A 15,642-nucleotide genomic window follows, 5' to 3' on the forward strand; every position below is an offset into this window, starting at 1 on the left:
ATCATATTTAAGCCTCAGTATTAGCAGAGAATGTTAACATTGCATTAACATTCTCTGGTATTAGTAATCTATTTGAGTTGTAATTTAATAGATAAATAAATAAATACGAGTAACTAATATTAAATTGCTAATGAGCTTTACGACGGCACAGACATAGCGCAGCGAATAGAGATCCAGCGGCTACGCTGGCTGGGCCATGTCGTCTTTATGAGCTGTAAGCTTTACGACGAGATAGACATAGTGCAGCGAATAAAGATCCAGTGGGTAAGCGGCTACAAACGCCCCGGCACTGAAAGTATTCGATGCGGTACCAGCTGGTGGTAGTAGAGGAAGAGGAAGGCCTCCTCTGCGTTGGAAATATCAGGTGGAGAAGGACTTGGCTTCACTTGGAGTGCCAACTGGCGCCGGTTAGCACGAGACTGGCGCGCTTTGTTAAACTCGACCAAAATCGGGTAAGCGGTTATCGCGCGAATTAAGAAGAAGAACACTAAATTCAAAATTATAAAATGTTTAATTTGGTGGATTTGTATTTCGAGGATAGCTTCAAGGAGCAGACCACGGTTAATTTGCTACGACAACGTCGACTTATTAGAGATAAAGTAAAGGGAAATAATGGATTTACTGCATCGTCGTTTCGGTGAGCAATTTATCTATCGTCTCAGATTTGTGGATTGGCGACCAACATCGTATGTTATCACACTTTAGGACTCATTTTTGGGGGGGTATGTAAAGTCGGCCGCCCTAGCCGAATGGGTTGGTGCGTGACTACCATTCGGAATTCACAGAGAGAACTTAGGTTCGATTCTCGGTGAAACACCAAAAAGAAGAAAACGTTTTTTCTAATAGCGGTCGCCCCTCGCCAGGCAATGGAATACCTCCGAGTGTATTTCTGCCACGAAAAAGCTCCTCATAAAAATAAAATATCTGCCGTTCGGAGTCGGCTTGAATTTGTAGGTCCGTCCATTTGTGGAACAACATCAAGACACACGCCACAAATAGGAGGGGAGAAGCTCGGCCAAACACCCAAAAGGGGTGTAAGCGCCAATTATATATATATATATATATATATATATATGTAAAGTCTAAATGTTTTGTGGATTACTAAAGTTATTCATGAGATGCCGTCCGAAGTTCTCCAGCAAGACATTCAAAATTGATGTTTACGGATGGTCGAATTACGGTGCAGTTGCAACCACCATTTGAAAGGGATTATCTTTAAAAAATAAATGTCATGCATGGTTGTGAACAAGAATAATAAGGATTGCCCAATCAATTTGAATTTTTGTTCTTTTATTTCAATTTAAAATCCAATACCTCTAAATTGATCACCCTTTACTTAGCCAAGAATGGTAGAATACAAGATTGGGGCTTTCGAATCCGCTCTGTCGTCAGAGCCCATGAATAAACAAACAAAGAGAAGACGAATCACTTGTTTGTGACGAGAAAGAGTAGGGAAAGCAATAGAAGCCACCAAACACAAGAAATTATACACACACAAGCACTTCTTAGCCACGGCGTCTTCCACATAAAAACACAAAGGATTTGTATTTGGAGGTAATTTTGTAATTCGTGCTTTCGGCACTTCGTTTTCATTAGTTTGTTTAGTTTAAATGTCATAAATCACAATATTACCAACAAGTAGTTTTCTTCCTTTTGTTTGTTTTGCTCTTTTCATTTATATTAGTATCGCGCATGACGTTAGCCTTGTCAAAATCGCTAAAAATATTCGGTTTTTGAAGCGACGCTTTGAGTGTTTGAGAGAAAGATTCTGCGCAAGATTTTTGGACATTTGCACGTTGGCAACGGCGAATATCGCAGGCAATGGAACATAGACATAGCGCAGTGAATAAAGATCCAGCGGCTATGCTGTCTGGGTCAGTTCGTCCGAATGGATATAAACGCTACGGCTCTGAAAGCATTCGATGCGGTACCAGCTGGAAATAGTTCTGAAATAATTTTTTTTATTATAATCTGGTAGCTAATTTCATGGCAATTAGTTTTTGAATATGATATGCGTGGTTCATTCGATCAATCCAATTTTGCCGTATGGTATCAATGGTGGCTTGAATATTGCAAAATATCGATTTTTACGCGCGTTGTATGGTAAGTTGCGCCGTCTTGTTGAAATCAAATATCGCCTATATTTAGCTGATTAATTGTTCCAAACAAAAATTCAGTTAGCATGGCTCGATGGCGCTCGCCATTCACCGTAACATCAGCTGCTCTCCCATTTCGAAAGATGATGCCGATGATGCCGTCAGTGCTTTATGAACTAAGCGAACAGATTTTTTTTTTTTAAAGTAAATTTCAAAAATTTGAAATCGTGGTTCTGGCGTTAAACCTTACTGAACCGAAATATCAACACAGTTTTCCATTCGCAGCTATTAAACCATAGTTATCGATATCGACAGTTCTCATGCAGCTAAAAAAACACCCTATGCAACGAGAAGGTACGCAATGTTGTTGAACGGAGGAATGCAAATTGCGATACATGCCTAGAAATGTGACCACCATTATCAAAATTTGCTGTGCTTTGTATGATATTTGTCAAAAATTTAAGGAAAATAATCCCGAAAAATGGTGACATGGTTGTTAACGCAGAAATGTTGTCAGATCTATTGATCGAGAACGCAATGGCGTAGAAAAAGCAAGTAATAGATAGCATGGATTCGAAATAAAATTCATTACAACAAGAGTTTTTAAATTTTATTCACTAATTTATTAATTTAAGGCGTTAAACTGAGTTGGTGTAAGGTCTTACTCCCTACAGTTACAGTTTTCTGTCGATTCGGCTACTTTTTTCAACCTCAATTCATAGCCTAATTAAACCATGATCTATATGATGTATACTAATTTTATGTATATTAATTTTATTAATTAATGCCCTTATTTAGTTAAACGGTACCAGGTTCAAATATTATAGATATAAATTCACGTCAATTCAGCGAAATTGTTCCCCATATCTTTTACAGCATCTGCGTTGTTCTGCTTTAATGAAACTCAGATTGTTGAGTAGTGCTTCGCTTTATTCTGCAAGTTAATTTCGATAAATACAACGAAGTAAGAAAATTGATATGATACCTTAAATTTATGGCGAAAGTCACGCCAGTATTCATTGATACTATCTGGACCATCCAGATTAAACTTTTTTTATCAGAAAAAATTATCTGCAAATGAAAATTTGATAAAAACTCCAGTTAACAATTTTGTCAAAAATTTAATTGGAGCCAGTTCGTATTACTGTTGATTTTTACGAAATCTAAATGCTTGTATTTGTGCCACTCTCTCTGCTTTTTTTTAAATGTAAGTAGCCTCACCTTTTTTCTAAATATTCCAAACAGACTGCCTCTATTCTTGCCGATGTTCTACGGCTTGTATTCGTATTATTATAATCAGATGCCAATAATTTCTTCTCTTTTTATCTCCACGGATGCATTGGGTGTGCTCCTGAACCGCTTCCAATTCTAATTGAAAGGGAAGCTCGCTCGAGTGCCTTAAGACTAAAAGGTATATCTGAACTTAAAAGTGGGGATATGAAAGGACATTTAAAGATCTTAGAAGACTTTCTACATAGTCCCATTTTTCATAGGGATGATATACTATCACCCAAACCAATACTCTTCAGGAACTTCCAAGTTATAATCAATGAACGAACAGACTGGAGAACTAACTCTATCACTTTCAAACCTGGCTCCCAGCTATGGTTTACTGATGGGTCTAAATTGGAAAATGGTAGAACAGGGGCAGGAATCAATGGGCCCAAATTCAAAAAATCGATTCCGATGGGATCCTACCCAACAATATTCCAGGCAGAAATACATGCCATTGAAATATGTGTGAGAGAATGCCTTAGAAGGAAAATGAGAGGTACTCACATCTACATACTTTCAGATAGCCAAGCGGCTTTAAAAGCCCTTCTATCAACAACCATCACCTCTAAATTGGTAAACGATTGCCTAAACCTCCTAAACACGTTAGGAAACCTCAACACAGTAACACTATGTTGGATTCCAGGACATGAAGGACATGAGGGAAATGAAATGGCTGACGACCTTGCAAAACAAGGAGTAAATATGCAACTTACTGGTCCTGAGCCTTTCTGTGGACTGACAAAAGGTCACATTAATGAATTCCTTAGGAAATGGGAGGAAAGAAAACTTGCCGCACACTGGCTAAACTGTGCCGGTCAGCGTCAAGCCAAACTATTCCTAAGTCCCAACAAAGGAATATCTGACAAACTTCTCTCACTAAACATAATAGATCTGCGTCTTTTAACCGGATACCTTACAGGTCACTGCAGCCTGAGGTACCATCTAAATAATATTGGTCTATCCGAGACCAATGTCTGCCGCTTTTGCGAAATGGACATAGAAAGCTCAGAACATGTGCTTTGTGAATGTCCTGCGTTGGGCAGACAAAGACTTCACCACCTTGGTGGTATCGTAGTATCTCCATGCAATCTTTGGAACAACAAACCCAAAACTGTGCTAAAATTTCTAGAAAGCCTAAAACTCTAGGGTTACAAAATAGGCCTTTCACAATAGATCAGCTCTGGTCGCAGTGCGTAATGGCCTTCTAATAATAATAATCTCCACATTCGTTTTTTGGTCTACCGGTTTTATTTTCTTCGTACATGGTTGATTTTTTTTTAAATTGTGAAAAACTTTTTGCTTCTAATATTTTTTTCAGCACCATAGCTAATTTATACACCTTGTGAATGCAGTGCTTCATTTTGCCCTCTTTCATATTCAGTTCGAAGGGTTCCATGACGCATTAAAAAAAATTAAGTCTTTATTAACTTTTGGAATACACACTTTTAATCACATGACTTGAAATACGCCGAAACAAATCGTACTATAGTTATTTTAAAAGCAAAAAAAATCACGACAGACAGTTCTACATTACCGGAACGACCCGGATATATATCCGGCCAAAGACTGTCACCGGCACGCATCACGGAAATTTTTCCCTTTGGTGGAAGCCGAGCTGCAGGCTATCGGACGGGTCACATCAAGCCAAAACACAAACTCTACAGTGTATGTTCCATAGTGAGCGGCTGCAAACAGCGTCTGACTTGTAGCATGTGGCTGAATTGTAACTGTTGCTCTCTCCAGCTAAATTAAAGATGAGGCTGCCCATCGTGTGGGTTGGGACACTGTGCTAACAACTTCTGAAACGCAATTGTTACTGAAGCTGAAACTGAAACGAATAGCAGAAAATGGAACAAATTTGTGACTGACAGCAGCATTATGTCCTTAGATTGGAGTCCACAAGGCTCACGCCAGAGAGGTCGACCCAAAGAATTTTGGAGACGAAGCCTGTACGATGAATTCACAACAGCTGACGACTCGCTGATATGCCCGCCAATAAAGCTCAAAGCCAAATGTCGAGCCTAATGGAATTTATTTGTTTCGGCACTTAGCGCCCCCAGCCGACGCGATTGGACTGTCACTTCAGCAGCATTCCCCATGTATGTATTATCCATATCGATGACTCATCATCATCTCGTTAATTGCATGTCTCATTCATAATTAACACTGCACTTTTCATTTGGTTCCCTGATAGTTATCCCTGAAAGAAGCAACACTCCCCATGTCAATGCAAACTGGAATTTTCGCAATTTGCAGCAACGCGCTGTGAAAAAAAGAAGTAATACTCGTATTGGTTCATGAGGTTTCTACATCTTCTTATATAGTGATAAGAAAAGGGCTTGCCTACTTTAAAGGACGAGCGAAAAATTTGTTACTGTTCACAGAAAGGAATCATCTACCTTAAAGTCTGAACCTGGTTCCCAGTGACTTCCCTTTTTTTTAACTAAAACAAAAAAATACCAGTCTAACGGTTAGACGCGATAGAAGTGAAACCTTCCGTAAAACAAACTGAGAGAGAATGAGACGAAAGCAGCATTAGGAGCGGGATAATTATAGGTTCATTATAATATTGCTATAAAGTTCATATTTTATTTTCTTCATTTTATTATTATTCATCCTCAATGTTTTCAGTTTCAACAAATTATACGAGTGGCTTATGATAGCTAAAATATGATACAAATGCTTTGGTTTCGATGTTGTCAACATATCTTTGAAATACCGCGTCAATTGTTGTTTTTGATCGTGTTGTCGATTCAGTGCGATTGTTGCACATTTTTAAATTGAATGTTGTATTGAGAAAGGCAATTAAAGGAATGGGTCCAATGCAAAATTTACGTTAAAATCGCCACTTAAAATCGTTGGAACTTTATAGTAATCTTTTCTAAGTATCCGCGATACTTCTGGTGTATACTTTATTAAATTTTTGTGAATGAATTCCGTGATGCTATTTATTGATTGATTCGGTGAAATATAAATTGCCACAATTAAAACTGTTTTTCCATTGCTCAATCTGGTTTCGCATGCACATATTTCTCCCACTTTAGAACAGTGATTCTAGTTGCTGTGCATTCAGATCTATCTGTGGAGTTACAATACGAGCACCGTCAATTTGATTGTGGTATATTGCAACACCGCCTGCAATTGCGGTAAATATTTAAAAATGAAAATATTTACGAATATAAAAATACGAACGCAATACAGCACACACGGTTGCTATTATGAGCGTCGTAACGCGTATATTACACAGACGTACTAACATACACACAAACATTCGTAGGACGCTTGATCTAAGCAAGTATTAGGTAGTGTAGTATAGGTATACATAATGCCTTCTCGCTCACCGTGGCTCCGTAATACGCAGGCGCGCACACATACGTACTAGCATACATACAAACATACATACGTATGTCGCTTGAACTAAACACCAAAGCAAGTAATAGGCAGTGCAGTATACATACATACTACAATACTCACTATACTAGCGTGGCTCAGCAGTACGCAGCCACACACATATACGTATATCAACATACATACGTATGACGCTTGAACTAAACACCAAAGCAAGTAATAGACAGTGTAGTATACATACATACTACAATACTCACTATACTAGCGTGGCTCAGCAGTACGCAGCCACACACATATACGTATATCAACATAGGTATAACGCTTCGTAGTGTCGCTTTTTCGTTTCACCGAGTCTCAAATCACTCCCAACGATTCTAAAGAAGTTTTCACTTCAAAGAAAAAGAAAACTTTTATACCTTTTAAACTTGTATACCTGAAAAAGACGTAAATACACTTATGTGTACACAGATGGACAAAAGTCACCGCCATTTAGTATCTAGAAGATTATAACATCTCCCGTGCCCAGAACATAATGGAAACATAAAAAGTACTATATTTAACAAAAACTATTATTTATTTAAATTCTATTTCAGTTTAAACAACATAATGCTAATTCAAGAAGTATTTATAAAAAAATGGCATATAATGGTTGCTGTGTGCATTTCAGGTAGACAGAAGTCACCGTCATTTAATAAAGTACTTAATCAATTTAAGTGGTAATATTATTTTAGTATGATGTGTGTTTGCTATTCTTTTTTATGACAGCTTGCAATCGTTTCTGCATCGATTGAGCCAATTTTTTGGTAACATCTGGGCTTATTTTCTGCCATTCCTGCAGCAGCGTTTGCTTAAGCATATTTTTTTAGGTAATGTGATGCTCCCGAATGCGCCGATCTAAATGGTCCCATAAATGTTCTATTCAGGTCGGATGACTCTGCCGGAGTTTTCAGGGTATGGGGAGTGGTGTACAAGATCCACAAGCGAACTATTTCTGCGGTGAGCTTGGAGCCATTCTCATGTTGAAAATAACAGTATAATTCAATGCCAAGCTTTTGAGTACTTTTTTGGAGATTTTCTTTAAGGATATTCAAATAAAGTCCTTTGTCCATTATTTCATCGCTAAAGTCGAACACCAGCCGCCGACATGCATTCCCACACCATGACTCCAGCACCACCGTGTTTCACAGTTATTTGTATATGCTTCTCTGCTAATGCAACGCCCAGCTTTCTCCTCGTTTAAACACGTCCGTCTGATTTATATATGCAAAATTTACTTTCATCAGAGAATATAACTTTTTCCCAGAAATGTATTCCCTTGCTTAAATGCTCTTTTGCGAAGGAAAGACGCTTCGTTTGGTTGACCTGGCTGATCTGGAGTTATCACCAGCGGAATTCAGCGCCCTGCTTGGGTTAAAAACCGTACCAGTGTTTTCGTTTATCGATACAGCAATTTCTGTTGACGGAGTTTTTGGCTCTTTTTTAACTGGCCGGCGGACGTCCTTGACAAATATTTGCACTCTGGTTCATCTTTAAATCTTTTTATTATTCCAGTAATAGTGGTGCGTGGACGATTTACTAAAGAGCATATCTTCCGAATGGTCTTGCTTTGATTGTACGCATTTAAAATAATTTTTCTCTCTGCAATTGTGGTTTCTTCCCTTTTTTGATTCATTTTTAACAATCACGCGGCGTCAGTAAAATTTTTGAATTAAGCACCGTTATAAAGTGTATACAGATCAGTCTTAAAGCTACGATAATAAACAAACTCACTGAAAAAAGGAGCCAGATTGGCTTAAATTTTTGTTAAAATTATTTTAAAAGGCAAGCCGAGCTGACGTAACGGTGAGTTTTGTCCTCCAAAAAGGTGAGCAAAAAGTATTTTATTTTTAATTTTTACAAATATTAGGCTAGAAAGAAAAAGATATTTAAACTGAAATAGAAATTAAATAAATCATAGTTTTTGTTAAATATACTACTTTTTATTATTCCATTATGTTCTGTGCACGGGAGATATTATAATCTTCTAGATACGAAATGGCGGTGACTTTTCTCCATCTGTGTATGCATTTTAATTGCCTTAGATATATAGCACTTGTTAAACAAATATTTTATGATGTGCAGCATATGAAAGCATTTTAAAATCCCTTTGCGTATACAATTAAACGTTTGCAGTTACATACATATGTAGACACATACTCGCATGTATGAGCTCTTGTCTGTGGCACATCATAATACAAACGAATTTTATCGTGGCATCATGACTGTAGTTCATTAAGAATGGGAGAAACAGGGTATATCAACAATGAGACCATCTGTATTCATTCATATGACTACATTAGATGGAGTTTGATTTAGCTATGCAATAGAGCAGATTTGAAATACATGTATGAATGTAATATATGTATATATTATATGTAGTCTTTTACTATTGTTTGTATTGATTAATCATAATAAAAGTCGAGGCAACAATTAATTCCTTCCTCTTCAGTTTGCTCTATTTTTAGCACCCAAACACTCTTCGCAATAATAGGTACCTTCACTTAGACATCAGAATTAATTATTCACGGCATGTGTACGAGTACGCGCAAATGCTCATATGTACACACGTAGAAGTACACACAAGTTTCAAATCATAATTTGAGTGCAGTTATTGTGCTTTCACTTTTGTCCGACCATTAAAAAGATTTTCCACGGGGAACATTCGAAATAACCCAAACGAATACTGCATCATACGACACAACGCAACACAGCTACTTCGGCCTACTAGCATCAGCATCAGCTCGCGAGAAACATCGCCGGCGTCTCTACTAGTACTATCAGTATGTGGTGCCAGAGTTTCTTCAAGTAGGTGCCCGCGCAAGCGAAAATTGGAAACAATGCCCATGTACATTTGTACGTTAATATGTAAGAACTTTCCCACAGCTACAGTAAAAATCTTTTAATTTCGATATCCACAACATATTTCGGAATTTGGCCACACTTCTTGCACAAAATCACTTTCAATGGCGGACATTAAATTTCACACGTGTATCGAACATTCATTTTTTTCCGGTTGTTTTTAGTTTTGAATACAATTTATGAAAACTTTTAAATGAAGTTTTTTTACGAAAATTCAAAGATTTGAAAACAAGAGCAGATGATTCCTATGAAATTATTTTCAAATATTTTGTAGAATTTCTTAAACCTTCTACTTTCTAATAAAAGCAATATCTTCAAAAAACTATGCAATACTATAACGAGCAATTTGCAGCCCCTGTATACTTCTCTTCTTCTTAATTGGCGCAATAACCGGTTACGCGATTTTGGCCGAGTTTAACAAAGCGCGCCAGTTGTTTCTTTCTCCTGCTAACCGTCGCCAATTGGACACACCAAGTGAAGCCAAGACTGATATTTCCAATGGTGGTACCACATCAAATACTTTCAGAGTCCGAGCGTTTGTATCCATTCGGACGACAAGGCCCAGCCAAAGTAACCGCTGGACCTTTATTCGCAAAGTCTATGTCGTCGCAAAGCTTATACAGTCCGTCGTTCCATCGCCTGCGATATTCGCCGTTGCCAACGTGCCAAGGTCCAAATTATTATTAAGGCATATTTTTCCCAAACACTCCAAGCGTCGCTTCATCGGATGTTGTCATCGTCCACGCTTCTGCGCCATACGTTAGGACGGGCATGATAAGAGTCTTGTAGAGTGTTAGTTTTGTTCGTCGAGAGAGGACTTTACTACTCAATTGCCTACCTAATCCAAAATAGCACTTGTTGGCAAGCCTCCGAACTTTCTGGTAGAATTTTCGGGCGTTGTTCCTATTGGCCAGCGTCTTAAACTACTCACACTCTCGTATTTCGGTCTCTCGTTTCTTCTGTCGGATGATACGTCTCTCTTCCTTTCTTAGCTCCCGGTAGCGATCCCACATGGCTGGAGTTGCGCCCGATCGCAGCGTGGCTCTATAGGCGGCATCTTTTCATTTTGCGGTAATATGACATTCCTCGTCGTACCAACTGTTTTTTCGGGCTCGCCGGAATCCGATTTCTTCTTCAGCGACGGTACGTAGAGAACGAGAAATTTTGCGCCACTGCCATTCGAGTCGATGTTTGGTCCTCGGATCGTACGTACATCTAAACACTGGAAGCGCATCTTCCATCTATCACAAAATTATCGATCTGGTTTCTCGTTTTCCGATCAGGAGACAGCTAGGTAGCTTGGTGTATTTTTTTATGCTGGAATCTGGTGCTGCAGACTACCATGTTTCGGGCTCCGGCGAAGTCGATCAGCCTCTGTCCGTTACCGGTTGTTTCGTTGTGCAGGCTGAATTTTCCGACTGTAGGACAAAAACCAAACCCAGCGCACAACCAGATATCCTGGAAGGTTTCACCTTCTCACGTTAGCTCATTCCCGAACGGGTGCTCGGAAGCTACCCAGAGGATACTTGGGCTAATCCCGGGAGTTAGGAGCTGCTTGAACTATATGCAGAAGAATCGTCATGGTCACTCCCAAGTGAATGGCGATCAGTAACTTTCGCCACTTGCGTAGACTTCTACACATGGAACCACCCTCCACAATACTTATATATACATATATGTATTTTACAAATTGGAGGAGGCTGAATATCACTTTTTTAACTTTGTTTTTTATATTTACCGTTAATGAGCCTTTAGAGTTGGCATTTAGACGGTATTTGGTACTTATAAGGAACAATTTTTATGAATGAATGTCGATTTTTTTAAAAATGAGTGCTCAAGGAATCTCTTCAATTGAAAGTGAAAACAAATGAGTTACAAATTCCCTCTACAAAAGAAGCTTTTGCAAACAGCAATAAAGTCATTACGTATGCATTGTCACATTAAGTACATTAATACTTATTAGATTCTTGAAGCTAAAAAAAGAGGGGAATACTTATTAGAATAAACACTTAAAAAATAGGTATATTCTGCCAAACAATATCGGGAATTGATAATAACGATAACACTCTGATTTTAACAAATATCATCGAGAAATCATCGTATTCACCTGGTATGATTCTTCCTAAATCACAAATTGTCATTTTGCGGCAAAAACTGAAAAACCGGAAAATGTGTTTGAAAATGGTTTTGATGATTGGAGTATTCGTTGGCATAATTTGAGCGAATAATAGATATTTATATGTTTAATTTTCAGTACTTTTATGACAGAAATGTAGACAGTAAAGAACCCATAGTCGAGAACGTACTGTACTCTCGTAAATTTTGCTTTTAATTGTGTTTGTTATTGTTTGCATTTCCATATTGTATACTTTAGGGATTTCTTATTTTAGTTTTTGTTTTCGGGCACTGGTAGATACTATTTCTGTTGTTTCTTGGCTGTCCGGTCTGCTTTTGAGTAAAAATGGTACTTGCTTCCGCCAGTATCGATTTGCAATTATAAATTCCGTACACGTGCAGAAATAAATACACAACTGCTTTTACTTTCAAAAACTTTGGTGTGATTTTATCGAGATAATTATTGATAATATTTACAAATCATTAAAATTCTGAAGAGTAGTGTAGGAGATTTATTAATTGAAAGAGTCTAGCATTATGTGGAGTAGAACGGAACTCCTATATGGGGAAGTAATATATTTGTTTTGCCTGTATTCACAATCCCTAACCAAAAATTGTTAATGAAATATTTAAATTAAGTAAATATTACTTTGAAAAATCTTTCAAATTTTATAGTTGCGTGAGCATTAAGGTTGTTTCTCCTATACATTCGTGTCATTGTGGCAGTTAATTTGACATACAAATGTACATATATATAAATAAATAGAGAGGTGCTGGTCTCCAGTTCGCTGATATATATCGCATACTGTCAGTTCAAAATTGTGGGTGGGTTGTTGGGCACTTTTAGCTGCGCACATATGTAAATACGTAGCTGTTAGAAATTAGTAGTAGAAATTAATTCCAAACAGTTAATGATTCTATTCTAGGTGCCACTATATCTCAATAGCAATGAAAATTCAGATTAAGTATTTCTATTTTTAAATAATAAAAAATAATCTTCTTTTGTTAAATGATTGTACGGTAATATTTATAAGGCATTTATCTTGAATATGTATGAATAATAACTCAAAACTGTAATCGTTTTTTTTTATTTAGACTACGCCATTTGGTGAATCGTGAAGCCTTTTCAACTATTTTAAATATCAAAAAAAACAAGCGCTTAAAAATTTCACGACGTTTATTTATTGAGCTCTGACAATAGAATGATTCTTATTACTAAATAAAGTATATGCATGAGTCAAGACGCTTATGGTATATTGGAAAGGTCCTGCTATTTCGTATCATTTTCTGAAATAGCAGGAAAAAGTACAATGAGCGAAAATAGATCGACAAACTTGCCAACTGGTGTAACATTTCTTCTTGCGAAGAGCCCTTTACGAAATGAAGAGATAGTTACACTTTCCCCCTTAAACCAACTGGTGTAACATTCCTTCTCTTGAAGACAAGCTATGATCCCATATGACTCTTCAATTTACATATGTATATATATTATATGTTATAGTATATATAAAGCATTTTAAATCTTTTTTACATTTTTATGAACTCCATTGTAAGGATATACACATGTGTACATATATATGTACTATGTTAGTTTACATACACTTGGTGTCATAAGTCTACGTCCTTTGTGGTTAGTTGAAAAAGTAACACAAAAAAGTTTTTAAGTTTTTGAAATAATTTTTTTATATATAACGACATTAAAATTTTTAAATAAAACGCACAGCTAATTTAATACACAACATTTAACAAATAAAATGACAAACTCCAAGAGTCTTCGCTCGTTTATAAAAATTTCAAATAATCCAAGAACTCTCAAAAATATGCACTTTTACAGTAGTTTCTTGGGTGCCCACGGCGTTTCAACACTTCCTTAAGTTAATTGGAATAGATTTTATTGTCTATTTGTCTATTTGACAGTAACCTTCCTCCACTCCGCACAAAAAGTGTCTCAATACCTCTTTGCTTGCAGCTGCCAGCTGCCATACACTCCATCCCCACCCCATCCCTCACCCCACCACTACCATATTACACAGTTGGTAATAAATTCTCTTTATTCAGCGCTGTACCAGATTTTCTAAACACAGTCTAAAAATGCAAAACTTGCTTTTATCCGAAAAAAAACATTTTTCCAAAATTTTGACCCTTTTCGAAAGCAATTCGTTTTTGTCTATTTATTAGGGAAATAAATGGCTTCTTCCTAACCGGCTTTTCTTAAGACTCTTCTGGCAGTTGAATCCTTAACATATTTCAGAATTTCCTTGAAAACCGATAAGCTAATAGCGTATTGAATATAAATAATAATTTTCCTTACCAAAAGATCGTCCTAGCGACACAAAACGTGAATCCGCAAATGATGAGCGTACACGTTTGATACGTCGGCTTACTACTATTACTGAAAATATATTTCGTCGCTCTCATGACTACTGTATCGTTAAAATTTAATTCACAAAAATTATTTAAAAACATAAGGAGCGTGGAAATGTGGCAACTAGTGTATATGAGTATGATCTAATAAGAATGGTATTATTTTTATTCTGGTAACTACATTTCTCCAAACCCCATTTTACAGAACTTTTACATTCTTATTTGCTTAATAAGTAAATTTAATTCGAAGGTCTCGCAATGTAATTCTCAATTGCTGCGCTTGGTTACTGAGTAAAATGAAATTCCAGCCACTAGGTACTTTTGGCAAACGGTACCAAAGTTGCCTGAAATCAACATTTTTGGCATTCATGAAGTGAAAAAAAATTAACAGTTCCACAATGAGAAGAAATTGACTGCAAGCAGAAACAGTTGGAAGAAGAAGACATAAAGTGTATGAAGTATCCGTACAAGGATGCTAGAATACTAGGTTGCGTCTTCCAAATTCGCTGTGTCGTCAGAGTCCATGAATAAACAAACAAAAGGATGGGGATCTACTTGTTTCTGAAGAGGAAGAGTAGGCCTGAGCAATGGAAACTACCAAACACAAGAAATTATACGCACACAAGCACTTCCTTGCCACTGTGTTTTCCGCATAAAAACGCAAAAGAATTGTATTTTGAGGTAATTTTGTAATTCGTGTTTTCGGCCCTTCGTTTTCATTAGTTTGTTTAGTTTAAATGTCACAAATCTCAATATTACCAAGCCATTCACTGAATTTTAACACACATGTAACTTCCCCTCCTCTTGTTTGTTTTATATTGGTAAGGGACCTAAGGTAAGGCTTGTCAAAATCGTGAAAAAATTTTGAAAATTCTGAAGTGTGTAGTTTTATAGCTTATCCAATTTTAATTGCCATAAATAAAGTGAAAGTTCAAAAATCGCGTTGCCTACGATATTGAGAACTCCATATAAGACTTCCAAACATGTGCTGAAGTTTTCTACATATACCGATTAAAAGGTTAAAGACATTTTTTTGAAATTTGTTAAATTTTTGTGATTAATGAGGTTCTTGTTATTTAATGAACTTCTTCTTCTTGATTGGCGCGATAACCACTAACGCGATTTTGACAGTCGTTTCTTTTGGCGCTAACCGGCGCCAATGACAAACCTCCGAGCATTTCTGCTGTGAAAAAGCTCCTTGTTAAAAAAGAAAACATCTGCCCTTCGGAGTCGGCTTGAAACTGTGGAACAACATCAAGACGGACACTACAAATAGGAGGAAGAGCTCGGCCAAACACCCAAAAAGGGTGTACGCGCCAATTATATATATATATAATAGGTCTATTTATAAGTTCGTGCGGTTTTACAACAGATGGCGTAACTTGATTATTATTCCATCGATCCACATTTCCAAACATTCATTGGAGAGCTACTGTCGTAAGGCACAAACGTCAGTATAAGTTTTTTATTTGAAGCGTAAACAACAATATTTTTACCACACTTGAAAATGTCGAATTTCGTGCCAAACAATGTGTTTTTGCGGGGA

At 37.0% G+C, this 15,642-nt stretch overlaps 1 protein-coding gene across 2 annotated transcripts in view; it reads right to left on the minus strand.

Moving 5' to 3' along the window:
- LOC128860780 (tyramine/octopamine receptor) overlaps window positions 1-15,642 on the minus strand; it is a 66,058-nt gene that overhangs the window by 3,026 nt on the left and 47,390 nt on the right. The gene's annotated exons all lie outside the window — the stretch shown is intronic.

The sequence above is a fragment of the Anastrepha ludens genome, chromosome 4, assembly GCF_028408465.1.
Source record: "Anastrepha ludens isolate Willacy chromosome 4, idAnaLude1.1, whole genome shotgun sequence".
NCBI classification, from domain to species: Eukaryota; Metazoa; Arthropoda; class Insecta; order Diptera; family Tephritidae; genus Anastrepha; species Anastrepha ludens.